The 21158-nt window shown below is 43.2% G+C and overlaps 1 protein-coding gene across 2 annotated transcripts in view; it reads left to right on the top strand.

Annotated features, from left to right (window-relative positions):
• The first annotated feature begins 336 nt into the window (after positions 1-336).
• The window catches only part of ZBTB40 (zinc finger and BTB domain containing 40), a 71440-nt gene continuing 50618 nt past the window's right edge, over positions 337-21158 (top strand). For both annotated transcript variants that reach the window (XM_080802655.1, XM_080802656.1), the window contains exon 1: positions 337-476. The gene's annotated coding sequence lies outside the window, so the exon portion shown is untranslated. The remainder of the gene's footprint in view (positions 477-21158) is intronic.

The raw sequence follows: 21158 nt of genomic DNA, 5'->3' as shown, positions 1-21158 counted from the left end.
TCTCCGCCTTGCACGTGAACATGTTTTGGAAAGATGTAGAGAAACCTTCCGTGTCTACTTCTGTGCCATTCTTGAAATAAGATCCTAAGCCTAGCAGTGCCCCAGCAAGAGTCCGTGGAACCCCACTCAAACTTTCAAAAGAGAGAGTGGGGAGGGGAGAGAATGGCTAAGGGTCATGGGTCAGGGAACGAGCCTGCAACCCGCCAGCCCCAGCGTCCTAGCATTGGTGGAGGTAGCGCGCGACGCAGGCCCCGCCCCTTGAGGCCCGCCCCTGGCACGTGACTGTGGCGCGCGGGGCAGGCCGGGCGGCCCCCTCACCGCCCGTACTCCTTACGCGCCGGCCTCAAAATGGCCGCCTTCTGGCGTCTCTGGCGCTGTTGAATGAAGAAATCTTTATTGTTCCCTTCGGGCAGGAGTGTTCGTGTCCTCTATGGCGCTGTCAATAAAGAACGGCAGTTTGAATCGGTGCTGAACAGGTAACCATAGAAACGGGGCTGGGACTCAGCGTGGAGACCCCTTTAGCAGCTGAGGCCCGAGAGGCGCCCCAAATTAGGGGCGCGCTGAGACCCTTCGGCGTGCGAACTCCGCGGGGCCCTCGGCCAAGTCCCAAACACCTCCTCTCGCTCGCGATGCGGACCCCCGGGGGTGGCTCCCACCCCGAGCGCAGGCTCGGCTGTAAGTCTGCGGTGGGGAGAGGCCGCGGGGCCCCGTCGGGGCGCACTCGGCTTGGCCCCAGCCTGGGGCCTGCCCTCGCCCCTTTCCGTCTGCCACTTGGCGCGATCTGAGGCCTCCTCGCTGCTGCTTCTCGAGTCTCCCCCACTCTCTTCTGCCAAGTGCACCAGGCGTCGGGAAACCCCGGCCTTGGGCCAGTCCCCACCCCACCCCGTTTTTGTCTATCGGGAACAAATAGTGGTTTTTACATTTTTAAATGGCGGGGGTGGGGGGGGGGGACGGGGAGAAGACTTTCGGGTAATTTGTGAGCTGTATATGAAATCAAATACCAGGGTCCGCAAGTGAAGTTTTATTGGAGCACAGCCGTGTTCATTGTTCTGTATCATCTGTGGCTCCTTTCTTGCTGCAAGGGCTGAGCTGAGTAGTTGCGACAGATACGGCATAGCCCACAAAACCGAAAATGCTTAGGCCTTACCCTTCGCAGAAGTCTGCCAGCCCCAGCCCTAGAGACAAGCAGACTGGTCAGTGTTGTCCAGCGGTTCTTCTGATCACTTCTCACGGAATGGGAAACTCCAGTTAAAACTACCCCATACACCTAAAGCTCTAGCCTTACTGATCTGTTTGCTATTCAACATGGGAATTGTTTCCCCTATTTTTGATAACAAAAATACACCTACAGTAAGTCAGGTGTTTTATTTGTGTTCATGTCCAGAGGGTTTTTTTTGTTTGTTAACAACACTTCATAAGTAAGTGCCCATGTTTCCACCTAAGAGATTCTGAGGTTAAGCTTCCTTAGGGTGCAGTATGGGTCTGGCAAATGGAGCTCACCCCAGCGAGCCCTCTGCTTGGTAACCCACCTCCTACGGCTTCAACTTCTTTCAAGTCTCAACCTGGGGCTCCTTGGTTCTGGCTTGAAATTGGATCCGAGTCTGTGTTTGGCTTGTGGAGATATAATTACAACCTCAAAATGAAGTTTTTCTTTACTTAGCTAAATCGTCAAACTTCTGCCATACCCTGCTTTCTAATTTAGATGCCTTTCTTCTCTGGCAGTAGTTCCCAAACCTAGCTATTCATCACTAGTTTAACTAACAAATGATTTCAGAACACCCCATGCCTGCATGCATACTTTGATGAATCATTCAGTATTTATTGAGCACCTGCTATGTACTAGAAATGATTCAAATCCCTGGAAATACAGTGGTGAACAACGTGATCTTTAGCCTTTCACAGAATTTAAATTCAGTAGGGTCTTGGACAGATGGTATATAGGTAAACAAAGGTAATTTCAACTACAGCTGTCATAGCATCATAGTAAAATTAGTAGTTAATATTTATTAGATGTTTTCTGCATGCTAGTGCACTATGTGCTTTATTGAATTATCATTCAGTCTTCTCGCCAACACTATGACAAAGGTAGTATTAATATTTCCATTTTAAAGATGAGGACACTGAGACTCAGGAGAGATGTCTAGGGTTACATAGCTAATATTCAAGGGAGCTAAGATCTGAACCTTAGCTGGTCCCAGCACCCGGTATTATCCCATGTGTTTACTATCTTTTCTACTGTCTTGAGATGCCCTTAAGGGCAGGACCACCCCTTCCCTGTTTTTGTATCAGCTGCTAGCCAGTGCCCACAGCCTGTAGTCTCCGAAGTATTAAATAAACAAATTCAGGCCATTGTTGAGCAAATATTTGAGTTCCTGCTATGTGCCAGATACCACTGTGCTAGGCCTTGTGATTACCATGAGCGAGATGGACCTAACACCTCATATCTAAGACAAATAGTGGCATCTGTGATGAAGGTAGTCAAACAACGCTAACCTGGGATAACTTGGGAAACCCCTTTTACCAGGATGGCCCAGCAAGCCACTAGAGAAAGGTAGTTTAAGCTGAATCTGAATCGCTCTGAGCGACAAGGATCCAGTCCAGCAAGAAGGGAGAGGGGAGACAACTGGGAAGGAAGAACTTTTTAATAGGATCAGAGATGGTGAGGTGGTAAGAATTTGGGGTGTCGGAGGACTGGAAGAAGTGAGTAGTGGTGCTGTGATTCAGTCCCATGCTCTGAGTCTCTGGCCCTGAAGCCAGCTTTACTGCTGGGTGGCCTGCCCATGGGCCAGTTACAGATTAATGCTGAAAGGCAGATGGTGGTACCTCCTCAAAGGGTTGTGTGGGTTAAATAAGAGAAAATGTAATAACAGGTTGGGTGTTTTCTTTTTGTTGTTGTTATACATGTTGCTCAATTCCAGTTTGAGAAAACAAACCACAATTTGGCCCCAAACGAAAATTTATTTGGAGTGCTAAATAATAACAAAAATCCAGGATTATGTTACCAACAGAACTGAGGGTGTATATGTATGTTTCTATCTTTGATGGGGTGGGGGGACAGGAACAGATCTTCTTTTTTCTTAATGTTTCTGTTGAGAGAGGAACTCTTCCAAATGGCTTTTAATTTTTTTTTTCAACCAAATTATACAACAGTCAATTCAGAGCACTTTTCATTATTTTAGTGTGTTCCTCCATCGAAGGCATGTGCATTTTCTTAAAGCAATCTAAGAAAATGATAGGTTTCTTCTAGTTGGTGGTCATTTCAAAGTTTGCTCATAAATGATTTTGGGTTTCCCCTGAAAGTTTTCAAAATAATGTTGCATACTTTATGCAAGGCATCAGATGCTTTAAAGCAAGTAGCAGACTTTTTGAATTGGTAAAAATCAGAAGGTGTCTGGGTTCATGAATGTGAAAATTGCAGAGGCAGTGAGAAATCCAGCGAACTGTATAAGAAGATCAGCAATGTCAAGTTTTGCTTTAAACTGTGATGTAATCCGGTCCAGCACATGGAACAAAGAACTGGACAGGAGAGTGGCATGTTAATGCGATGTTAACAATAAGCCCTGCATGAAATTGCTATTTTAGGTTTGGGCGGGACCTTCACATTTCAAGTATTCCACTTTTACTCTGTGATTTGGGTCTGGTGGGTTCCAGTAAAGAGAAAGTGCTAACACTAGTTTTGAAGGATAATATAAAGCTGCAGGAGGAGCGAGGGCATACGAATTGGTTTTTCAATCTATTTTATTTCAGTTCAAAGCATCATTGCAGACAGGCACTGCAGGAAAACGAGCCACACTTTGGCAATACTCAGCTGCTTTTGGAGATTGAAGGAGACTGAGTAGAACCAAAGTGTGGTTTGTTTTCTTGGGCTCTCTGTCTGCAAAGAAGCTTTGAACTGAAATAAAATAGATTGAAAAACAAATTGGTATGCCCTGTTGCCTCATGCTGGGTGTTTACGTTACCCTTCTGGAGTACCGCGTGTACCAGCACCCAGAGGAAGGCAGTGACCCCTCAGCCGCTTTCAACTCTTCAAGAGAGTGAGCTCTTTGATTTTCACAAGGAAATTGAATTGGGATTTATGGTTTTCCGGATCTCCAATAGGCTGCCTTCTAAAGCCATCCTCCTGATAATGCGAAGAAAGCAAGCTGTAACCATGTAGAGGAAAAGAATTAAATATTAAGGGCACTTAAATTCAGAGATGAGATTGTCACTGTCTTCAAGTCGTGGAGGGGGTGCGGTGTGTCATTTGCCGCGACCGTTGCAGTTTTGAGGCTTCTGCAGGCCTCAGCGGAAAGAAGGGTAAGGAAAGAGCGCTGGCTTTCCTTATACTTCCCCAGGGGTGGTGTTTAACCCCAAATCCTCAAACTCATGACACCCAAGTATTTCATTGCCTTAGATGAAGTAAATACATTGTAGCTGATCCTGGCTTGTTAATCTGGGGTAAGTGATTGAGTTGCAGGGGACCCACAAATCTTTAAAATTTGCCTGCATATTTGCCTGGATGTCATTTTTCTGGGGAGTGAGCCCATTTCTCTAATCAGGTCTCAGAGGGATCCTTGACCTTCAAGGTGCAGAGCCGACAATGAAATGTCACATGTGATACCACTGGCCCAAAATAGTGTTGAGCAACCCCATGAAACCAGTTACTGCTTACTGCTGCATGGTCTTGACTGCAATTTTTTTTTTAAATTTTTTTTTTAAATTTATTTATTTGTTAGAGAGAGAGAGCAAGCACAGGCAGACAGAGTGGTAGGCAGAGGCAGAGGGAGAAGCAGGCTCCCCGCCGAGCAAGGAGCCCGATGTGGGACTCGATCCCAGGACGCTGGGATCATGACCTGAGCCGAAGGCAGCCGCTTAACCAACTGAGCCACCCAGGCGTCCCTTGACTGCAATTTTGAGAGTATCTTTTTGGGCCTTGTTTCCTCTCAAAAGTGGCCAACCATATGAGTGAGCATGTCTGGTAGAGGTTATTTACCCAACGAGGTACTTTGGAAATGCCTCAGAGGTCATTGTCATGATTTTACAGGAGACTGCCACACTGGAGATGTGTTGCCTTGGCAACCTTGGTAGCAGTTGCCGTATTAGTCTCTTCTGACAGGTGAAAGGAAGAGTGGTTAGCAGCCTAAGACGTTGGCTCTAGGCTTCAGCTTCTTGCAGATGGACTCGGTCCTCAGAACTGCAGGAAAGTAGGGTTAGGAGGGAGAGAGGAGGAGAGGGGTGGATTGAAGGAGGCAGAGACAGAGGAGTGAAGGAGGGGAGACACTGCCCCTCCTTTGTCTTGGCATCCCTATGTTGTCTGAGAAGGGAAAGCTCTTTATTTTTTTTATTTATTTTTTTTAAGATTTTATTTATTTATTTGATAGAGATTACAAGTAGGCAGAGAGGCAGGCAGAGAGAGAGGAGGAAGCAGGCTTCCTGCTGAGCAGAGAGCCTGATTCGGGGCTCGATCCCAGGATCATGACCTGAGCCGAAGGCAGAGGTTTAACCCACTGAGACACCCAGGCGCCCCCAAGGGAAAGCTCTTTCTTACACCAAACTTACCTCACTTACCTTAAAAAAAAAAAAAAAAAAGTCCAAGATGCAGTTTCTGGTTTATTAATACTCAAATGGAAAGAAAAGGAACTGTCTTTAGGTCTTTATCTTGTAATGTTTGCAAACATGGGACCTCAGTAGAAAACTGCTGTGGGCCACGGTTGGTTTGGCCCAGACGGTGTTTATCAATGAGTGCTTACATTTACAGAGAGAGATTTTACATCTCTCTGACCCCCTGGGGGTATTGGCATGAGTGACTTCTGCTTTTAGCAGAGAGTCTAATTTTGGGGCTCTCAATGTTTGATGAAGTAAATTTTTAAGAAGGAAAGGGCCCAAGAAGGATGAGGGCGATTAGAAACAAAGGATTACTAGCTTTTGAGGCTCTAAATATTGGTTACTTGAAATTTATTAAAATATAAAAACAAAGTGAACGGTATGTGGCTCTGTTTCTGATTTTGAGAAAATATTGCAAGAGGTCCTCTAACCTGCTACTTTCATCTGTTTCTCAGCTTTCTAAGACTGCAGCCTGACTGTTGGATTTTTGTCCTTGACTCGTTTAGCTCCTTGTCCCCACCGGCTCTGAAGGATGGTGTCAGGGGCTCTGGCAGCAGTGAACTTGCCATTTTTCTTCCATCTGGTACTTATCTTTGATTCCTAGTCTCAGTGGATGGCACCAGAGAGTTGCAAAAGGCAGAAAGTACCCCCATGTTCTTCCCCTTCTGTCAACTCCCCACCCTCCTTCCACTCCCTACCCACAAATAGCGCACATTTATTTAGGCTACAAGCCTATTGATGTCCCCTTTCTCTTTTGGTTAAAGCTACTATAATCTCTTGTCCTGAATTACTACAATAGCCTCAGAGCTGGCCAGCTGGCTTCTTCCTTTGTTCCTTTCTAATCTATTTTGTACACTGTTGCCAGTGATCTTTATAAAGCGCAGATCACATGTGATTGTTTCCCCCTTGCTTCAAACTCTCAAATGGCTTGCCTGCCCTCAGGATAATGCAGTTCCTTGGGTTGGCCTGTGCTGCCCTCAGACTGTCTCAAGTCTCATCTTAACTCTTCCCTCCCTCCTCTCTCATCCTTCTACTTGAGCACCAGTTCATCATGCTCAATGGGCCCGAACTTCATCTTTCTCAGGACAAGTAGGCTGCACTCTGGGGCTTTGGAGTTTCCTGGCCATATTACTTACCAGGCCGGTAGCAGTGCCACTAGCTGCACTGACCATTAGATCACTGAATGTTGTTTGAGCTTTTTATGTGGTTCCTTTGTCCCGGGACCATGTGCCGCTACAAATATGTAGTCAAATACTGTCCTGAGGTCAGTATTTCCCGAGTATTTTCTCTGGTGCTCATGCCACCAACTTGATAAGCTTTATCAACAGGCTCATTTGTTTTAAACTTTAAGATTTGCTTTTAAAAATCTCATTTTGTTTTTTTAACTATGTAAACCATTTATGTGTTTCCAAAATCAAAACTATGTAACAAGGTGCATTCACAGAAGATTTTCTTTCATACCTGATTCTCCTCCTCTGTTTCTCTTGAGTCTTCTGTCAAAATTTTGGGGGTTTTGCCCGTCTGTTAGGTAAGAAATAATTTCAGTATAGTTTAAATTTGTTTTCTGCTTTAATGAGATACAGATACAGAATATCTGCCCAATGTCTGTGATATCAGTTGCAAAAATATTTTTTCCAGTTCGTCATATGCCTAACTTTGCATATGTTGTTTTATTGCTGTACAAAAGTTTTTCATCTTTACATATTATATTTACGGCTTGTACAGTGTATTGCTTTAGATTTTGAGTCACAGGAATTTGCCCTGCTCTTAATTTATGGGGAATTCATTAATGTTTTCTTTCAGTACATGTATGGTTTCACTTTTTATGTTTTAAACATCTAAGGTTCTTATCTTTTTGGAATTTTTCTTGACTTCAGTTTGAGGAAGGATCCAACTTTATCTTTTCCCCAATAGCCAGCCAGGTATTCCAGCATCTCTTATGAAAAATTCTTATCAGGGTACCTCGATGGCTCAGACAGTTAAGCATCCGGCTCCTGATTTCAACTCAGGTCATGATCTTGGGGTCATGAGGTTGGGCTCCACCTAGGCGTGAAGCCCACTTAAGACTCTCTTTCTCCCTCTCCCTCCCACCTGCCCTGTTCTCTCTCTCTGAAAAGAAAGGAAGAAAGAAAGAAAAGTTCTTATTTTTTGCCTATTGATTTGAGATGCTGTTTTATTTGGATACTAAACTGTTGTATACATTTGGATTTCTTACTGGATTTTCTATTTTGTTCCATTGGTTTGATTGTCAATTCATATGCTCTTATCTTAACCATCTTAATTTTAGAGGCTTTATAATTTTTTTTAACATCTGGAAGGGCCAGTTTTTCCATATTCTTTTTTTAATTGTTTTTCTGGCTGCTTTTGCTTGTTTATTCTGCCATATAAACTTTATAACCAATTTGTTTAGTTTCAGGCAGCAACAAACGGATGGTATTTCTGTTGAGATTATGTTAAATTTATTATTTAGCTTAGAACTGACATCTTTATGATGTTGAGGAGTCTCATCCAAGATCTTGGCCCATCTTTCCATTTGCTCTGGGCTACTTTTGTGACCTTTCAAGAATGTTTTATGTTTTTTCCTATAAATTTTGTATGCTTCTTGTTAAGTTTGTTACATTTTCAGTCTTAACTTTTTTTTTTTAAATAAATAATTCCTTTTGGAATCCCTCCAGAACTTCTCAGAGGGGTGTTACACACCCATGTACTCAAAACTTTTTGTGTATCATTTCAGATGGTTCATAGATGTACCCCCAGCCCATCCTGTTATATTGTCCCCTCAAAACCCGTTCTCTTGTCTGTCCTCCTCCCTTCTCAGTACGTAGCTCTGTGTCCTACATACAGTAGGCAGTCTGTGCATATTTGTTGAATGGATGAATAAAGCAGGAAGGGAAAGATGAAAGTAGATAAAAGAGCGAGCCTGTAAGACCCATACATGGAAAGATTGTCCTTGTATAGACATCCAGATACTCCTAAGTGTACAGTCTGCAGCTGTTAATTCACTGGTTTCTAGTATGTTGTTCTCCTTGACCTCATCCCAGAACTTTAAAAAATAGCTGTTGATAATGATAGTTACCATTTATTGAACACTACAAAGTGCCAGGTGCTGGCTAGGTATTTTCCATAATTATTTCTGGTAATCCTTACAGCCACTAAGCAATAGATATTAATATCTCCATGAAAATATGGACGTTTCAAACACACAAAAGTGTGACTAGCATTGAACTCCCATATACATGTTACCTCCCTTTTACAGAGGAAGCAGGTTTTGAAAAATTAAGTAGCTCAAGGTTACAAAGTTAAAGTCAGGTTGGGAACCCAACTCTTTTTAGCTCTTTATTAAGGTTATTTTTTAAATTTTAAACTCCCAACTGGCCAGGGAAAAACGGAAACAAGGGAGAGGGTCATGAGCCACTCCATTCTAAATTCCAGCTCACAGTATCACTTTAGTCTTCCTTTCTAATTCGCATCACAAAGATTCCCCTCGCTTCTCTTTGCAAATACTAAGCCCTCCCATCACCCCTCCCTCCTGCTTCCCTTATGGTCTGCTCTCACTTTATCAGTGGAGTCCCCTATTAGTTGACTTGTAAAGGCCTGCCAGTGTTTTGAGACCCGGCTCTCAGCATGATATTGGGAACATAGTAGGAACTTATGAATTTAAATAACAGTGAAATTTGCTGCTCTTATTCATTTAGCCCATAGGTTTAGTGTGGTACTGTAACTCGTGAATGATGCTCTGACGGCCTGGCAGTCATTAGATCTGACCCTGCTAGATACTGGCTGCTCATATAGCCAGTGCTCTGCTGTCAGCGGCCCTCAGTTCCAGGCAGGTTCGAACCTTTCTAAGGTCAAAGTCCGAGACAGCAGAATAATTGGCCCCTGGAGTTCTGGGATTTTTTTCTCGGGCAGTGAAGTGTTGAGGATGAAATTTTCCATGTCTTCCTTTGAACATTTTTGAGCAAATGCTATGGAATCCCATAGGTTCTTTCCCAAAGTTAGAAGCCATAGAGAAGTGTTATCCTCTTTTGCATTTTGTTGTTGTTGTTGTTGTTGGCTCCCCAAGTTAACCCCTTGTTAGCCTCAAGCTAACTCCCTCGTGATAGACAAGAGAAAGCTAGAGATGAAAATTATTCCTGCTTCTTCCAAGACAAAAGACTTTCAGAACTCAAAGGAGAGGAGGATGGAGCTCATCCGCCCAGTGTGCACAGAGGTCTAGCGAAGGTTGGGTGAGCTGCATGGTGTCACAGGGCAGTAATGTGGGCAGTGGGAGCTCTGTAGTCTCTTGCTGCTGGTACGCAGCTGCTGAGGTGTAAGAAGAGTAGGATTCCAAGCTGAAGGTGATCTGTTCTTACCTGGGCCACGTGTTCTCTGAGAGCAGGGTTATGCTGAATTTCTTCTCTCTATAAGGATAGCTTTAGTTAAGGGTGTTTGGCCGGGCTCAGTAAAGATTTGCTGGTTGGACAGGGACACACTGTCCCCCGACTAAGGAAATGGGGTCTTAGAGCCCTAGCTCTGCTCATGCTGCATGGGCTCTACCTTCCCCAGCAGCACCATCATGTGCCTGGTGGCCTTGACAAGTGTGTGTGGCACCTTATATAGCACAGAATAAGTAGCCTCTAAATTAATGGCATCTCTTCTTACTTTAAAAACACCTTATTTATGTACACTCTCAATGATGAGCACTGGGTAATGTACAGAATTGTTGAATCTCTATATTGTGCACCTGAAACTGACATAATGTTGTATGTTACTATATTGGAATTAGAAACAAACAAACAGCATCAACAACAGAAACCCTGCTTTCTTTACTATGTATCTCTGCACTGCCTCTGAACAGAGAAGTGACCAAAAAAGTAGGAGAAAGAGGGAGAGATCAAGAGCTTCACTGCTTTTTCAGTTCCCACGCTTGGGCAGTATCCAGCGGGGAGGGTTCCGGCTCTGGAGTCAGACAGCGTGGGCTCACTTACCGACCCTAGTGCTCACCAGCTTTGTGATTTGGGGCAAGCCATTTACTTTTGATAGGACTCTACTTTCTCGGTTGAAAGTGGAATTAATAATAGTAACTACCTCACAGGTTTTGCAAAAATTATGTAAGGCTACCATGCAAAGTGCTTGGCATAGTGCCTGGGTTATAATAAACGTTTGCAAATGTTAGCTCCTATTGTTAGATCCCTACCTTAACCCTTCCGAACTGTGTCTTTTTCCCTTTCCAAAATGTGTTTTTCATTGCTGTCCACTTGAAATAGGTACCAAAAATATAGGTAACAGGAAGGGTCTCATTTCTGACCTGGAAGATCTTAAGACACTCATCAGCGTCTCCATTTCCTCATCTACACAATGTGGGAATTGGACCAGGTGATTTCAGAAGTTCCTGTTATCCCCTGCTAACTTTCAACGAATTTAAGGCTTTCAGTTCTTTCAGATTATAGCCCAGTACTAGGCCTCTATGAGAGACCTAACCCACCCCATTTTCTCTCCCTTTCCTTACTGACTGCCATCTCAGACCAGCTGTTTGAAACTAGCAGTGTGGTTGTCTATAAAGTCTGTTCTTTAAAAAAAAATGCAGTATTTGACATATAGAAGATACATACATAACTTATGTAAGTGATAAAGCAGAGTGATTTTAAAAAAGTACATCTGTGAACTAGTTATCTAGCCTGAGAACTATAAAATCAAATAGTTTGGCAGGTGGATTTTTATGTTTCCTTTTGACATTTAATGAATGTTCACAATGTTACAGGAGATGTCCTTTAAGTATATGGACTCATATACATGCAGGCTTATTAGTGCTTATAAGCCACCCCACCAAAAAGTGCTAATATCCCCATTTTACCTACAAGGAAAGTGAGGCCTAGAGAGTTAGGTCTCTTGCCTAAAGTCACACAGCTGTTGAAAGGGACAGAGCCGTGATTTGCCCCGTGGGCACGCGGGTGGGCTCTAGAGCCTCTGACCCTTCGAGCTGGGCATCAGTCTCTCCAGTCACCAGGGCTGGTTTGGTACTATGTAGTTGCCTGAGCTTTTCTACATTTCTACATTTCTACATTAAATGGGTATCTTTGAATTTGAACTTTGGTATGGTGTTACCGTGTGTCTGGATTGATTATCCCCAGCTGAGCAAAAGCCTATTCTCATAAACGAGTTGGTGAAACCTCAGAACTTACCCCCATCTTCAGATCACTGCAAGGTGCTTGTAAGTACCAGTGACAAAGCCAAGAGCCTTTTTTTTTTTTTTTTTTTAAAGCACCTAAAAGGTTGGATATAAAAGCATTGGAGTGATGATTGCTTGTTGAGACTCTTGACTGCGGGATGGAGGAGTCGCAGTAGGTGGGAGACAGTCGCAGCCCCCAGTCCCTTGCTGGACGACGGTGTTGCTCTAGAGATTTTGCAGTTTGGCCTGTGAAGAGGCATCGTGGGTGAGTGGCTGAATTGGAGCAGCACAGCCGGAAAGGCAGGCAAAAGACAGATAAGCCTCTCAAAGCCTCCTTCCATTAGGATAGCCTTGAAAAATCACTTATTTCTAGGAGTTCGAAGATAAGAGGCCACAAGCAGTTTGTTATGCTGACCGTTTTGATGTTTTGTCTCATTGGGTTTTATAGAATGTCTCCAAAGAAGAGTTTCATTAGAAATTGAGAGAATCTGGAAAAAGAAATGAGTTTAATATAATGGTTATTATAGGCTTATCAAGAATCAGATGCTGTCAGTTTTGAGATGTGGAAAACCACCTTTCTAGTGGGCTTTAGTCCGTTCTGTCTCCACCTCCTTGAAAATATAGCGGTGGGGTGGTGGCAGCGGTGGTGAGGCTAGCAGCTGATGCATTTATTGAGCACTTACTGTGTCCTCAGTGCATACCGCCGGTGCTTTAGGTGTATTAACTCATTTAATCTTCTAACCACCCAGTGAGAGAAGTACCAGTATTTCCCCTATTTTGTAGATGAGGCACCTACACCCCTCAAGCACACACTTTGTGATTGGACGTTCAAGCTCTACACCAGGTAGCCTGGCTCCAGCTCCGTCCTTTACCACTAAGCTACACTGCCACTCAGGACAGCTGTGGACCCTCTGCCCCTGGTAGTGTGCAGTTGGACAGCATTGCCTTTAATTTGGAGAACCTGTGGACTCTTCTTTGCTTTCCCAGTCCATGGACTCAGGTTTAAACCCCATGCTAGACACGTGTAAATTCCCTGCAGGCAGAGATTCTATCTTACTTAATTTTGCTTGGTACATAGTAGGAACTAAATAAATGTTTAATGAATGACTAGGTTGTTGGAAATGACACTGGCTTTGAAGCCAGCCAGACCTACCTGGGTTTCTGTTTTTAAATTTCCTTGTTATAAAAATAATACATGTTTACTCTAAAAAAATTCTGTAATGTATGAAGAAGAAAATAAATCCTCCATTATGACACTACTTAGGAACCCACTGGTAGCATTTTGATATATTTTCTGTCTTTAAATGCAAATGTGTACATGCATGTACATACATTTTCTCTCTCTTTTTAAAAAACATTTTATTTATTTATTTATTTATTTGACAGAGATCACAAGTAGGCAGAGAGGCAGGCAGAGGGAGAGGGGGAAGCAGGCTCCCTGCTGAGCAGAGAGTCCGATGCAGGACTCGATCCCAGGACCCTGAGATCCTGACCTGAGCCTAAGGCTGAGGCTTAACCCACTGAACCACCCAGGCGTCCCAGCATTTTTATTTTTTTATTTTATTTTATTTTTTTTATTTTTTTTTAAAGATTTTATTTATTTATTTGACAGAGAGAGATCACAAGTAGGCAGAGAGGCAGGCAGAGAGAGAGAGAGGGAAGCAGGATCCCCGCTGAGCAGAGAGCCCGATGCGGGACTCGATCCCAGGACCCTGAGATCATGACCTGAGCCGAAGGCAGCGGCTTAACCCACTGAGCCACCCAGGCGCCCCGTCCCAGCATTTTTAAACCAAATGGGAATTATATATACAATTGCATGCTGTTTTTTTTTTTCCTTTTAGTATATTGAGAGCATTCCTCATGTTATTAAAAATCTTTAAGAGCCTTATTTAAAAAATTTATTTAGATATAATTCGCATACCATACAGTTCATTGTTTTAACATATACAACTTAAAAGTCTGTGTAAACATCACTACTTTATAATTCTAGAACATTTTCATCACTCCAGAAGAAAACCCCATACCCATTAGCATTCACTCCCCAACTCCCCCTCCTGCCAGCCCCTGGCAACCACTAGTCCACTTCTATCTCTATGGATGTGCCTGTTCTAGACAGTTCATATAAATGAACCCTCCAGTATGTAGCCTTTCGTGACTGGCTTCTTTCACAGAGCATAGTGTTTCTAAATTTCACCCCTGTTGTACGTTTTCTGTGTTCTATTCCTTTGTATGGCTGAAGAATATTCCATTGTATGGATATACAACATTTTGTTGGTTCGTTACTTAGTTGGTGGACTTTTGGGTTGTTTCCAGGTTTTGGCTGTTGTGTATAATGCTCCTTGTGTGGATATACGTTTTCATTTCATTTGGGTTGGACCTAGGATTGGAATTGCTGGCTCATATAGTATCTGTTTCTTCCACAGTGGCTGTACATTTTACATTCCCGCCAACTATGTGTGAGGCTTCGAATTTCTCCACATCGTCGTGACACTTGTACTTTCTGCCTGTGTGTGTGTGTTTTGTTAAGCATCCTACTGGGTGTGGGGTGGTAGCTCTTGGCAGTTTTGATGTCCATTTCCCTAACGACAACTGATACTGAACATCTTTTCATGTGTTTATTGGCCATTTTGTATATCCTCTTTGGAGAGAAATTTATTCCAATTCTTTGCCTGATTTTAACGGGCTTGTCATTTTGCTGGTGAGTTGTAAGAGTTCTGGATACTATATTCTGATATGCTATATTTATATATTCTGGATACTAGATTTTTATCAGGTAAATGAGTTGAGAGTGGGGTTCTCTTTTTGCTTTCATAACAGTATCCTTTAATACACAAAAGTTTTTGAAGATGATAAAGCCCAATTTATTTATATATTTATTTATTTTTGGTTGCTTGCGCTATAGGTATTCTATAGAGGACCTAATTTTTACTGACTGCATATTTCATAATATGTCCGTATACCATATTTACTTAAAATCTTCATATTGTACAACTCAGTTTCCAGTTTTTTACCAGTGGTGCTATTCTTCTGAATTCAGTATACATAAATAATTCATTATATCTCTAATTAATTATTTTCATGTAGATGGGAGTCCTAGAAGTGGGTCTAAAGGTATAAATATTTTTTTTTTTTTTTTTTTTTTTTTTTTTAAAGATTTTATTTATTTATTTGTCAGAGAGAGAGAGGGAGAGAGAGCGAACGAGCACAGGCAGGCAGAGTGGCAGGCAGAGGCAGAGGGAGAAGCAGGCTCCCTGCTGAGCAAGGAGCCCGATGCGGGACTCGATCCCAGGACGCTGGGATCATGACCTGAGCCGAAGGCAGCTGCTTAACCAACTGAGCCACCCAGGCGTCCCGAGGTATAAATATTTTTAAAAATTTTCTTCTATTATGGACTTATCATTCTTTTTCATTTATCTATAATTATAAAACTGATATGTAAACATTCTGGTAAAACATTCAGACAGTGCATATAGAATATATCCTTCCCAACCCCCCCAAATTCTCATGTCTCCCTCCAAAGACACTTTTTATAGCTCTAGATGAGCAGATTACTTACTGTATTACTTGAAGGATTTTTACCAGTTTATACTTTCATCGGCATTGTGTAGCACCTGACTCAGTGCTCCCTCCCTTGTGTTATCAATACAAGTATTATTTTTATAATAATAGCAGCTAACACTGAGCATTTACTGTTGACAGGAACTTTGCTAAAACAATTCAGATGCATTATCCCGTTTCTTCTTCACACACACACACACACACACACACACACTGTAAAGACGTTAAGGTCACAGTGATTAAGGTGACTTGCCCAAGGTCACTAAGTGTTTGAGTTAGGCTTTAAACTGAAGTCTGCCAAATCAGAGTGCGCGGTCTAAAACTACTGCTTATCAATTAAATATTATCATTGCAAAATTTTTCCAATTTGATCGCTTCAAAATAGCATCAGTGTTTTAATTTGCATTTCTTTAATTATTCATAAGGGTGAACTTTTTAAATCAGTTGGACTTTTTTATTTCATTTATGAGTTTTCTTTGTCCATTTAAAAAAATTTAAATATTAATTTGTTTTCTTTATTGATTTATATGAGCTTTCTATTCTTATATTAGCCACTCATTTTTCACTTCCTATGACACGCTTATCATTTATCTTTTAGTTTTGTTGATACTGTTTTTTGGAGTTTTATGTTTTTATGTTATCACATCTATTGGTTATTTGTGATTTATGTGTAAAAAAGCCTTTTCCATCATGACCTCAGTTACATATTCATTAAATATGTTATCTTTTAAATATCTTAGTCACTTTAAAAATGTGGCTTTTCTTTCTATTATTTTTGTTAAGTCACAAATCTACCTTATAGTTCTACGAATAACAATGGATTGGGGAATTTGCAATCATAGATTCTCTGAGACACTTTTGGGCAGTTTTCTGGCTTGAGGATAATTATTTTCTCATTGAAAGAGCTATCAGTGATTGATATTTAATCAACATTCAAAGAAAAAAATAGTAAATGTGCAGTCTCCCACACCTAGTGCTAAGGGCTGCCAGTCTGTGAGATATGTGGGAAGCCCTCCCTGCTTGGCCCCTCCCCTGTTTTGTATATTTAGGAGTTTGGTATTTTAGCTCAAGTGCTGTCTTGAAAACCCAGAAATCTGGGTCCTAGGTTTGGCCATTATCTAGGTACATGACTTGGCAGGTCACTTAATTTCTATATATCTTTTCATAGTCTGAATTACATAGTCTCTAAGGATAATTTTAGTTGCAAAATTCCCTGACTTTTATTATCCTTCTGATGAAGAGTCATTTCCCCTGTTTGGTATTGATAAATACTTTTTAAAAAGTTGTCATTAGTGATGTGTGGCCGAGTGGCTGAAGAGAGGCAGAGCGAGAGGTGACAGAAGTGCATGGAGCGGGGGTGGGAGCGGGGGGGAAAGGGAGTGAGGACTGAATCTGGTAATAGCCGGGGAGAAGTTAGAGGGTGGCAGAGTTTGAAGTGAGCTGAGGGCTTCAGTGGGTGAAGCTGCTTGCAGGGAGAGTGGTTCGGATCCCATAGATGCTCAGAGCACTGAGTGGAAGCCCTGGGGCCGTGGCAACAGGGACGCATTGCCTGCGTCTGGAGAGGGAGCGAAAACTCAGCACGTGGTCCGAGCTACTAAATACATGCACAGGGTTACCTCAGAGACAAAGCTGAGTCCTGCTTTTTCAAAAGAGAGATGGGAACTACCGAAGAGTACAGGTGACAGAAGGGACACGGCAGAGCACCTTGTGGGGCCGGGGTAGTATAGGCTGACGCTCAGGCTGTACCTGCCCGGGCCAAGGCAGGTGCCCCCAGTTCCCACTGAATGTTGGTAGCACACAGTCTCTTCTGATGACACTTGACTTTGCCGCTGGAATTTTGTCATGTGTAACTGTAAAGAGTAGGCCTATTTCATTAATAAATGAACTAATAAATTCACTTTCTAATTTATACTTCTTTTAGGAGTGAGACTGTGTTATCGAACCTCCAAAGTCCAATTAGCTGTGAGACTTATATAGGACAGTGTTTTGTATCTGGAAGGTTGACAATCAGACTAGACCTTTTGGTAAATTAAGTTCAGGCCATCAAGGGAAGTCTCTTGGCAGCCAGCCAGCCTGGCTGTTGCAAGGGCACTCTTTCCAGATACACCTCTCCATCCATCTTTCAGCAGAGACCAGCAGAAGAAATAAGGCATCTCAAATGCAGGTGCTCCTGTCAGGCCAGCCAGCAGCGCATCTCTGCCTGTGGAGAGGGGTTGAGGAATGCTAACACCCAGCCCAGAAATTCTGTCAAGACTAAGGTAGTAATTAAGAACAGGGAGCCAGCAGATCTGCATTTGAACGGTGCTCAGACTTTTTAGCTGTATGGTCTTGGGCATAACCTGTTAGACATTAGTTTCCCCATCTGTACATTAGGGGTAATAATGGTATCTACCTCATAGGGATGTTAGGAAAACAAATGGAAAAGTATTTGGACAGTGCTTAGGACAAGGCTGGACGTTATTACCATCATGGAGCAGTTGGTGACCTTGCTAAGGGCCTTCAAGAGATCGAAACATATGGAAAAGAGCAGAGACTGGGGGATTGGGCAGAAAGGGTGTTTTAATCACCTCTTACTCACCCTGTTGCTGAGGGAGGAATTCCTACCCTAGGGTTATGGGGATGGCTAACACATGACACTGGACACGGGCAGATGAGACTGGCCACAGCTTTTATTAGTCACATAGACTCACAGCCCCAGAGGAGGACATGGTCTGCTGCTCAGGGCCACACAGGCTTGCCCTCAGGAGCAGAGTGAACCATCAGGGGCTGTGGGAGGCGGGCTTTGCAGTATCTAAAAGGTGGGGTGCCTCCTGGTTTCTGCCAGGGTATGTGATTGGCTTGCTAGAATAATCTTGGGGGCTGATAAGGAACTGAAACCCATTACTCAGGGGTAGACAGGAGCTGGACCTTAGTCCCTTTGATAAGGAGGGTTGTTTGGCTCAGGACCTTGTCTACCAGAGTGGGTAGGAGAATTTGTAGTTAGGTCCTTTGAGGGCTTCCTGATTTTACCAATTGACAGGGCAGCACGTAAGATTGAGCCTTGATTTTAGACTTTGTGCCACAAGAGAGAATGCAGGTCTTGAAACGCTGTTCAATACAGCTGTTGGGGAACCCCGGTAGAAGGCTATGGAAGGTAAGTAGAGTTGCCTGATTCTGGGGAAGACAAATGGCATAATGGCTGGAAAGGAAATACACAGGGGTTCATATGTAGTGTCATAAGCAGAGATGTGTTCATTGTTGGCAGTTAAGCATACATTCGTGGATTGACTGTACCATCCTAGGCCCTTCCAAGACCGAACCAGGTTCGGCTGGCCACGTTAGATCAGGAGCAGTTTGACTTCTGGTTACTTTGGCAGCAGCCAGGGAAGCCAGACTAACCGTGGAAGGCCAGACTACTGAAATGTATTCTGCAGGAGTTGGGGTTGGGGCCAGGCCATAGAGCTGTTCGCCTCAGGCATGGTTATTGGAGTCCTCCATATCTTGTAGGTTTTATTCCCAGAGCTGTTATGGAGTTTGCTTTTCTGACTGGAGCCAAAGACAGGTGCAAAAGGGAAGGATTTGAAGATGACTTGAGATTTTTTTAGAGGTACTTATGACATAATAATTTGATATGAAAAAAGTGATTGGAGAATAGGCAGGGCTGTACAGCGCTTTGTTCCTCAGAGAGGGTTCCTGGACCGACAGTATCCGTATCACCTGGAGCTTATGAGAAATGCAGAATTCAGGCCCCACCCCAGCACTTCTGGGTCAGTTCTTTGACAGGATCCCAGGTAAGAAACCTTTCTAGTGGATAGAAGGGCGAGAGCTTTAGGTCAGGCCGACTGGACTAAGATCTCAGTTCCTCTACCGATTTGCTCCATGATCTTGGGCCTGTTCCTTAACCTTACCACTATTAGGATTTATTGTGAATTGGGTTTACCTGTGTTGCTGGATTGTTAGTATTAAAGGAGGGAACATAAGAAGTGCTTAGAAACATAGTAAGGTACCTAATTATTAGTAGCTCTTACTAGTAGTTATTTGGTAATATATATAATTTGCAGAATATGAAAAGAAAGAGCAGGGATATCATTAAGGCTAACTCTGTCATGAGACAGGAGTTGATAATTGTGAAAAATACGGTCTCCTAAGCTGATGGGGCAGTGGATGTGGTTGGCTCGCTAACCAGTTCCCTCAGGCTGAGACCGTAAGTGTACTTGTTTAGTGACCAAGTCTCGACAACTGTGTTTCCTGATGGCCGCTGAGCTCTAGGAAGGGAACATTATCTGCAGAAGCGGTAGCCAAGTCTTGGCATCCAGCAAGGCCTTCGCTTTATAGAGGACAGAACCGTGGCGTGAGAACTGAGACCCGGGCTCACTTCTGCCCCTTGGTAACTCATGACCCTTAATGCATTTACTATCTCTGAGCCTTAGTCTTCGTCTGTAAAACGAAGATTAATGGGATGAGGTGTAAATCCCAGCACACAAGCAGGTATCATCCCTGTGTCAACCTTGCTTGGTTTCTACCATTATTGCTCACTAGACAGCATCCAGAGCCCCAGAGGAGAATTTTATCCTTGATGCCGCCAGCCGCTTGAGAATCTTCACTCCTAGGCTTCTTCAGAGCTGTTCAGGTTACTTGAATTTCCCAGTGACCAGAATATACGATAGGAAAGCACATAGGCCATTCAGGTATTGCTGTAAGTCTCAAAGACTGGAACTGTAGGAGACCAGACTTTGGAATGGAATGATGAGGATGATCATGATAATACTGTTAGAAACAACAATGGCAATACACAGGACAGGATACTACCACGAGCCCAAGGGTGCCAAATACGGAGACCTCACCCCTTACACTACATGTTGGTGCCTTTCAGGCCCTTCCGTGTAAGACAGGACCAAATGACAGCTGTTTTTGAACTTGAGAAATCTGGGCCCACTAAAAGCTGCAGTCACCCTTTTCTGACCTCACCCATCTACCTTGTATTCTCAGAAATAATTGCTAGTGGTTCTCTTTTAACTTAGCTGATTCCTTAGATACCTTACATTTTAAATCATCTTTTTGTGTGTAGCAAATGCCCCATTTCTTGTCTCTGAATGTGTGATCTTTGCTCTAATTATGTGGAGCGTGCCTGTTACTTCACCTGACTCTGGTTGTTTGTGAGATACTAAATAGCCATGGGGTTAAAGCCGACTCGGATCAAAGAGCAACTCAGCCTCCCAGGACCTCAGTTTCCTCCCTTAAAAAGGGAAGAGATTGGACTAAGGTCATTTGGTCATGCGACAAGAGTACGTGATAGATAAAGTAATGAACTTCTGTTTGCTGAAAGCAATGAATAGGGCTTTCCAAGGTCTCTTCCAACTCTCTGGTTCCAGCAGAGCCCAGGCATCAAGGTAGAAGTAAAGATTTTATTCAGGAGAAAGGGATTATCAACAGCAACAGAACAAAACAAAACAATAAAGAAACAAACAAAAAAAACCCCTTTAAGCTGATAAGGTTGCATTGAGCCAGACTGTAAGAGATGTCTCGGACTGTGAGATAGATGGGCCCAAAGGAGAGGGCAGAATTGTTAGGGCAACCAGAATCGAAGACCCTTGATTAAGTGATAGAATGGCTTTTCTCTCGTGTGTGTTGGAACACACAAATCCAGGCAGAGGTGGGCCCAGCTTCTCCATGGAACTCCATACTACAGGATGTCTGAGGCTACAGCCTGTATGGACAACATAATAGAAGAAGCCTGTTTTTCCTTTCCATTGCCTGGCACTTTCCTTCTTAGTCCAGCCGTCCTGTCACTGGGAAAGCTCTGCTTTCATTGTGCTATTTCTGTTTCAGAAGCTCCTCTCTCAAAGCAGGTGGAGGTTCCTCTGCTCATTTTCTGCCCCTCCCCAACCTC

This window comes from Martes martes (genome assembly GCF_963455335.1).
Source record: "Martes martes genome assembly, chromosome: 4".
Taxonomy (NCBI): Eukaryota; Metazoa; Chordata; class Mammalia; order Carnivora; family Mustelidae; genus Martes; species Martes martes.
Note: the sequence above shows the minus strand (reverse complement) of the source record. Positions and strands in the feature narration are given on the sequence as shown.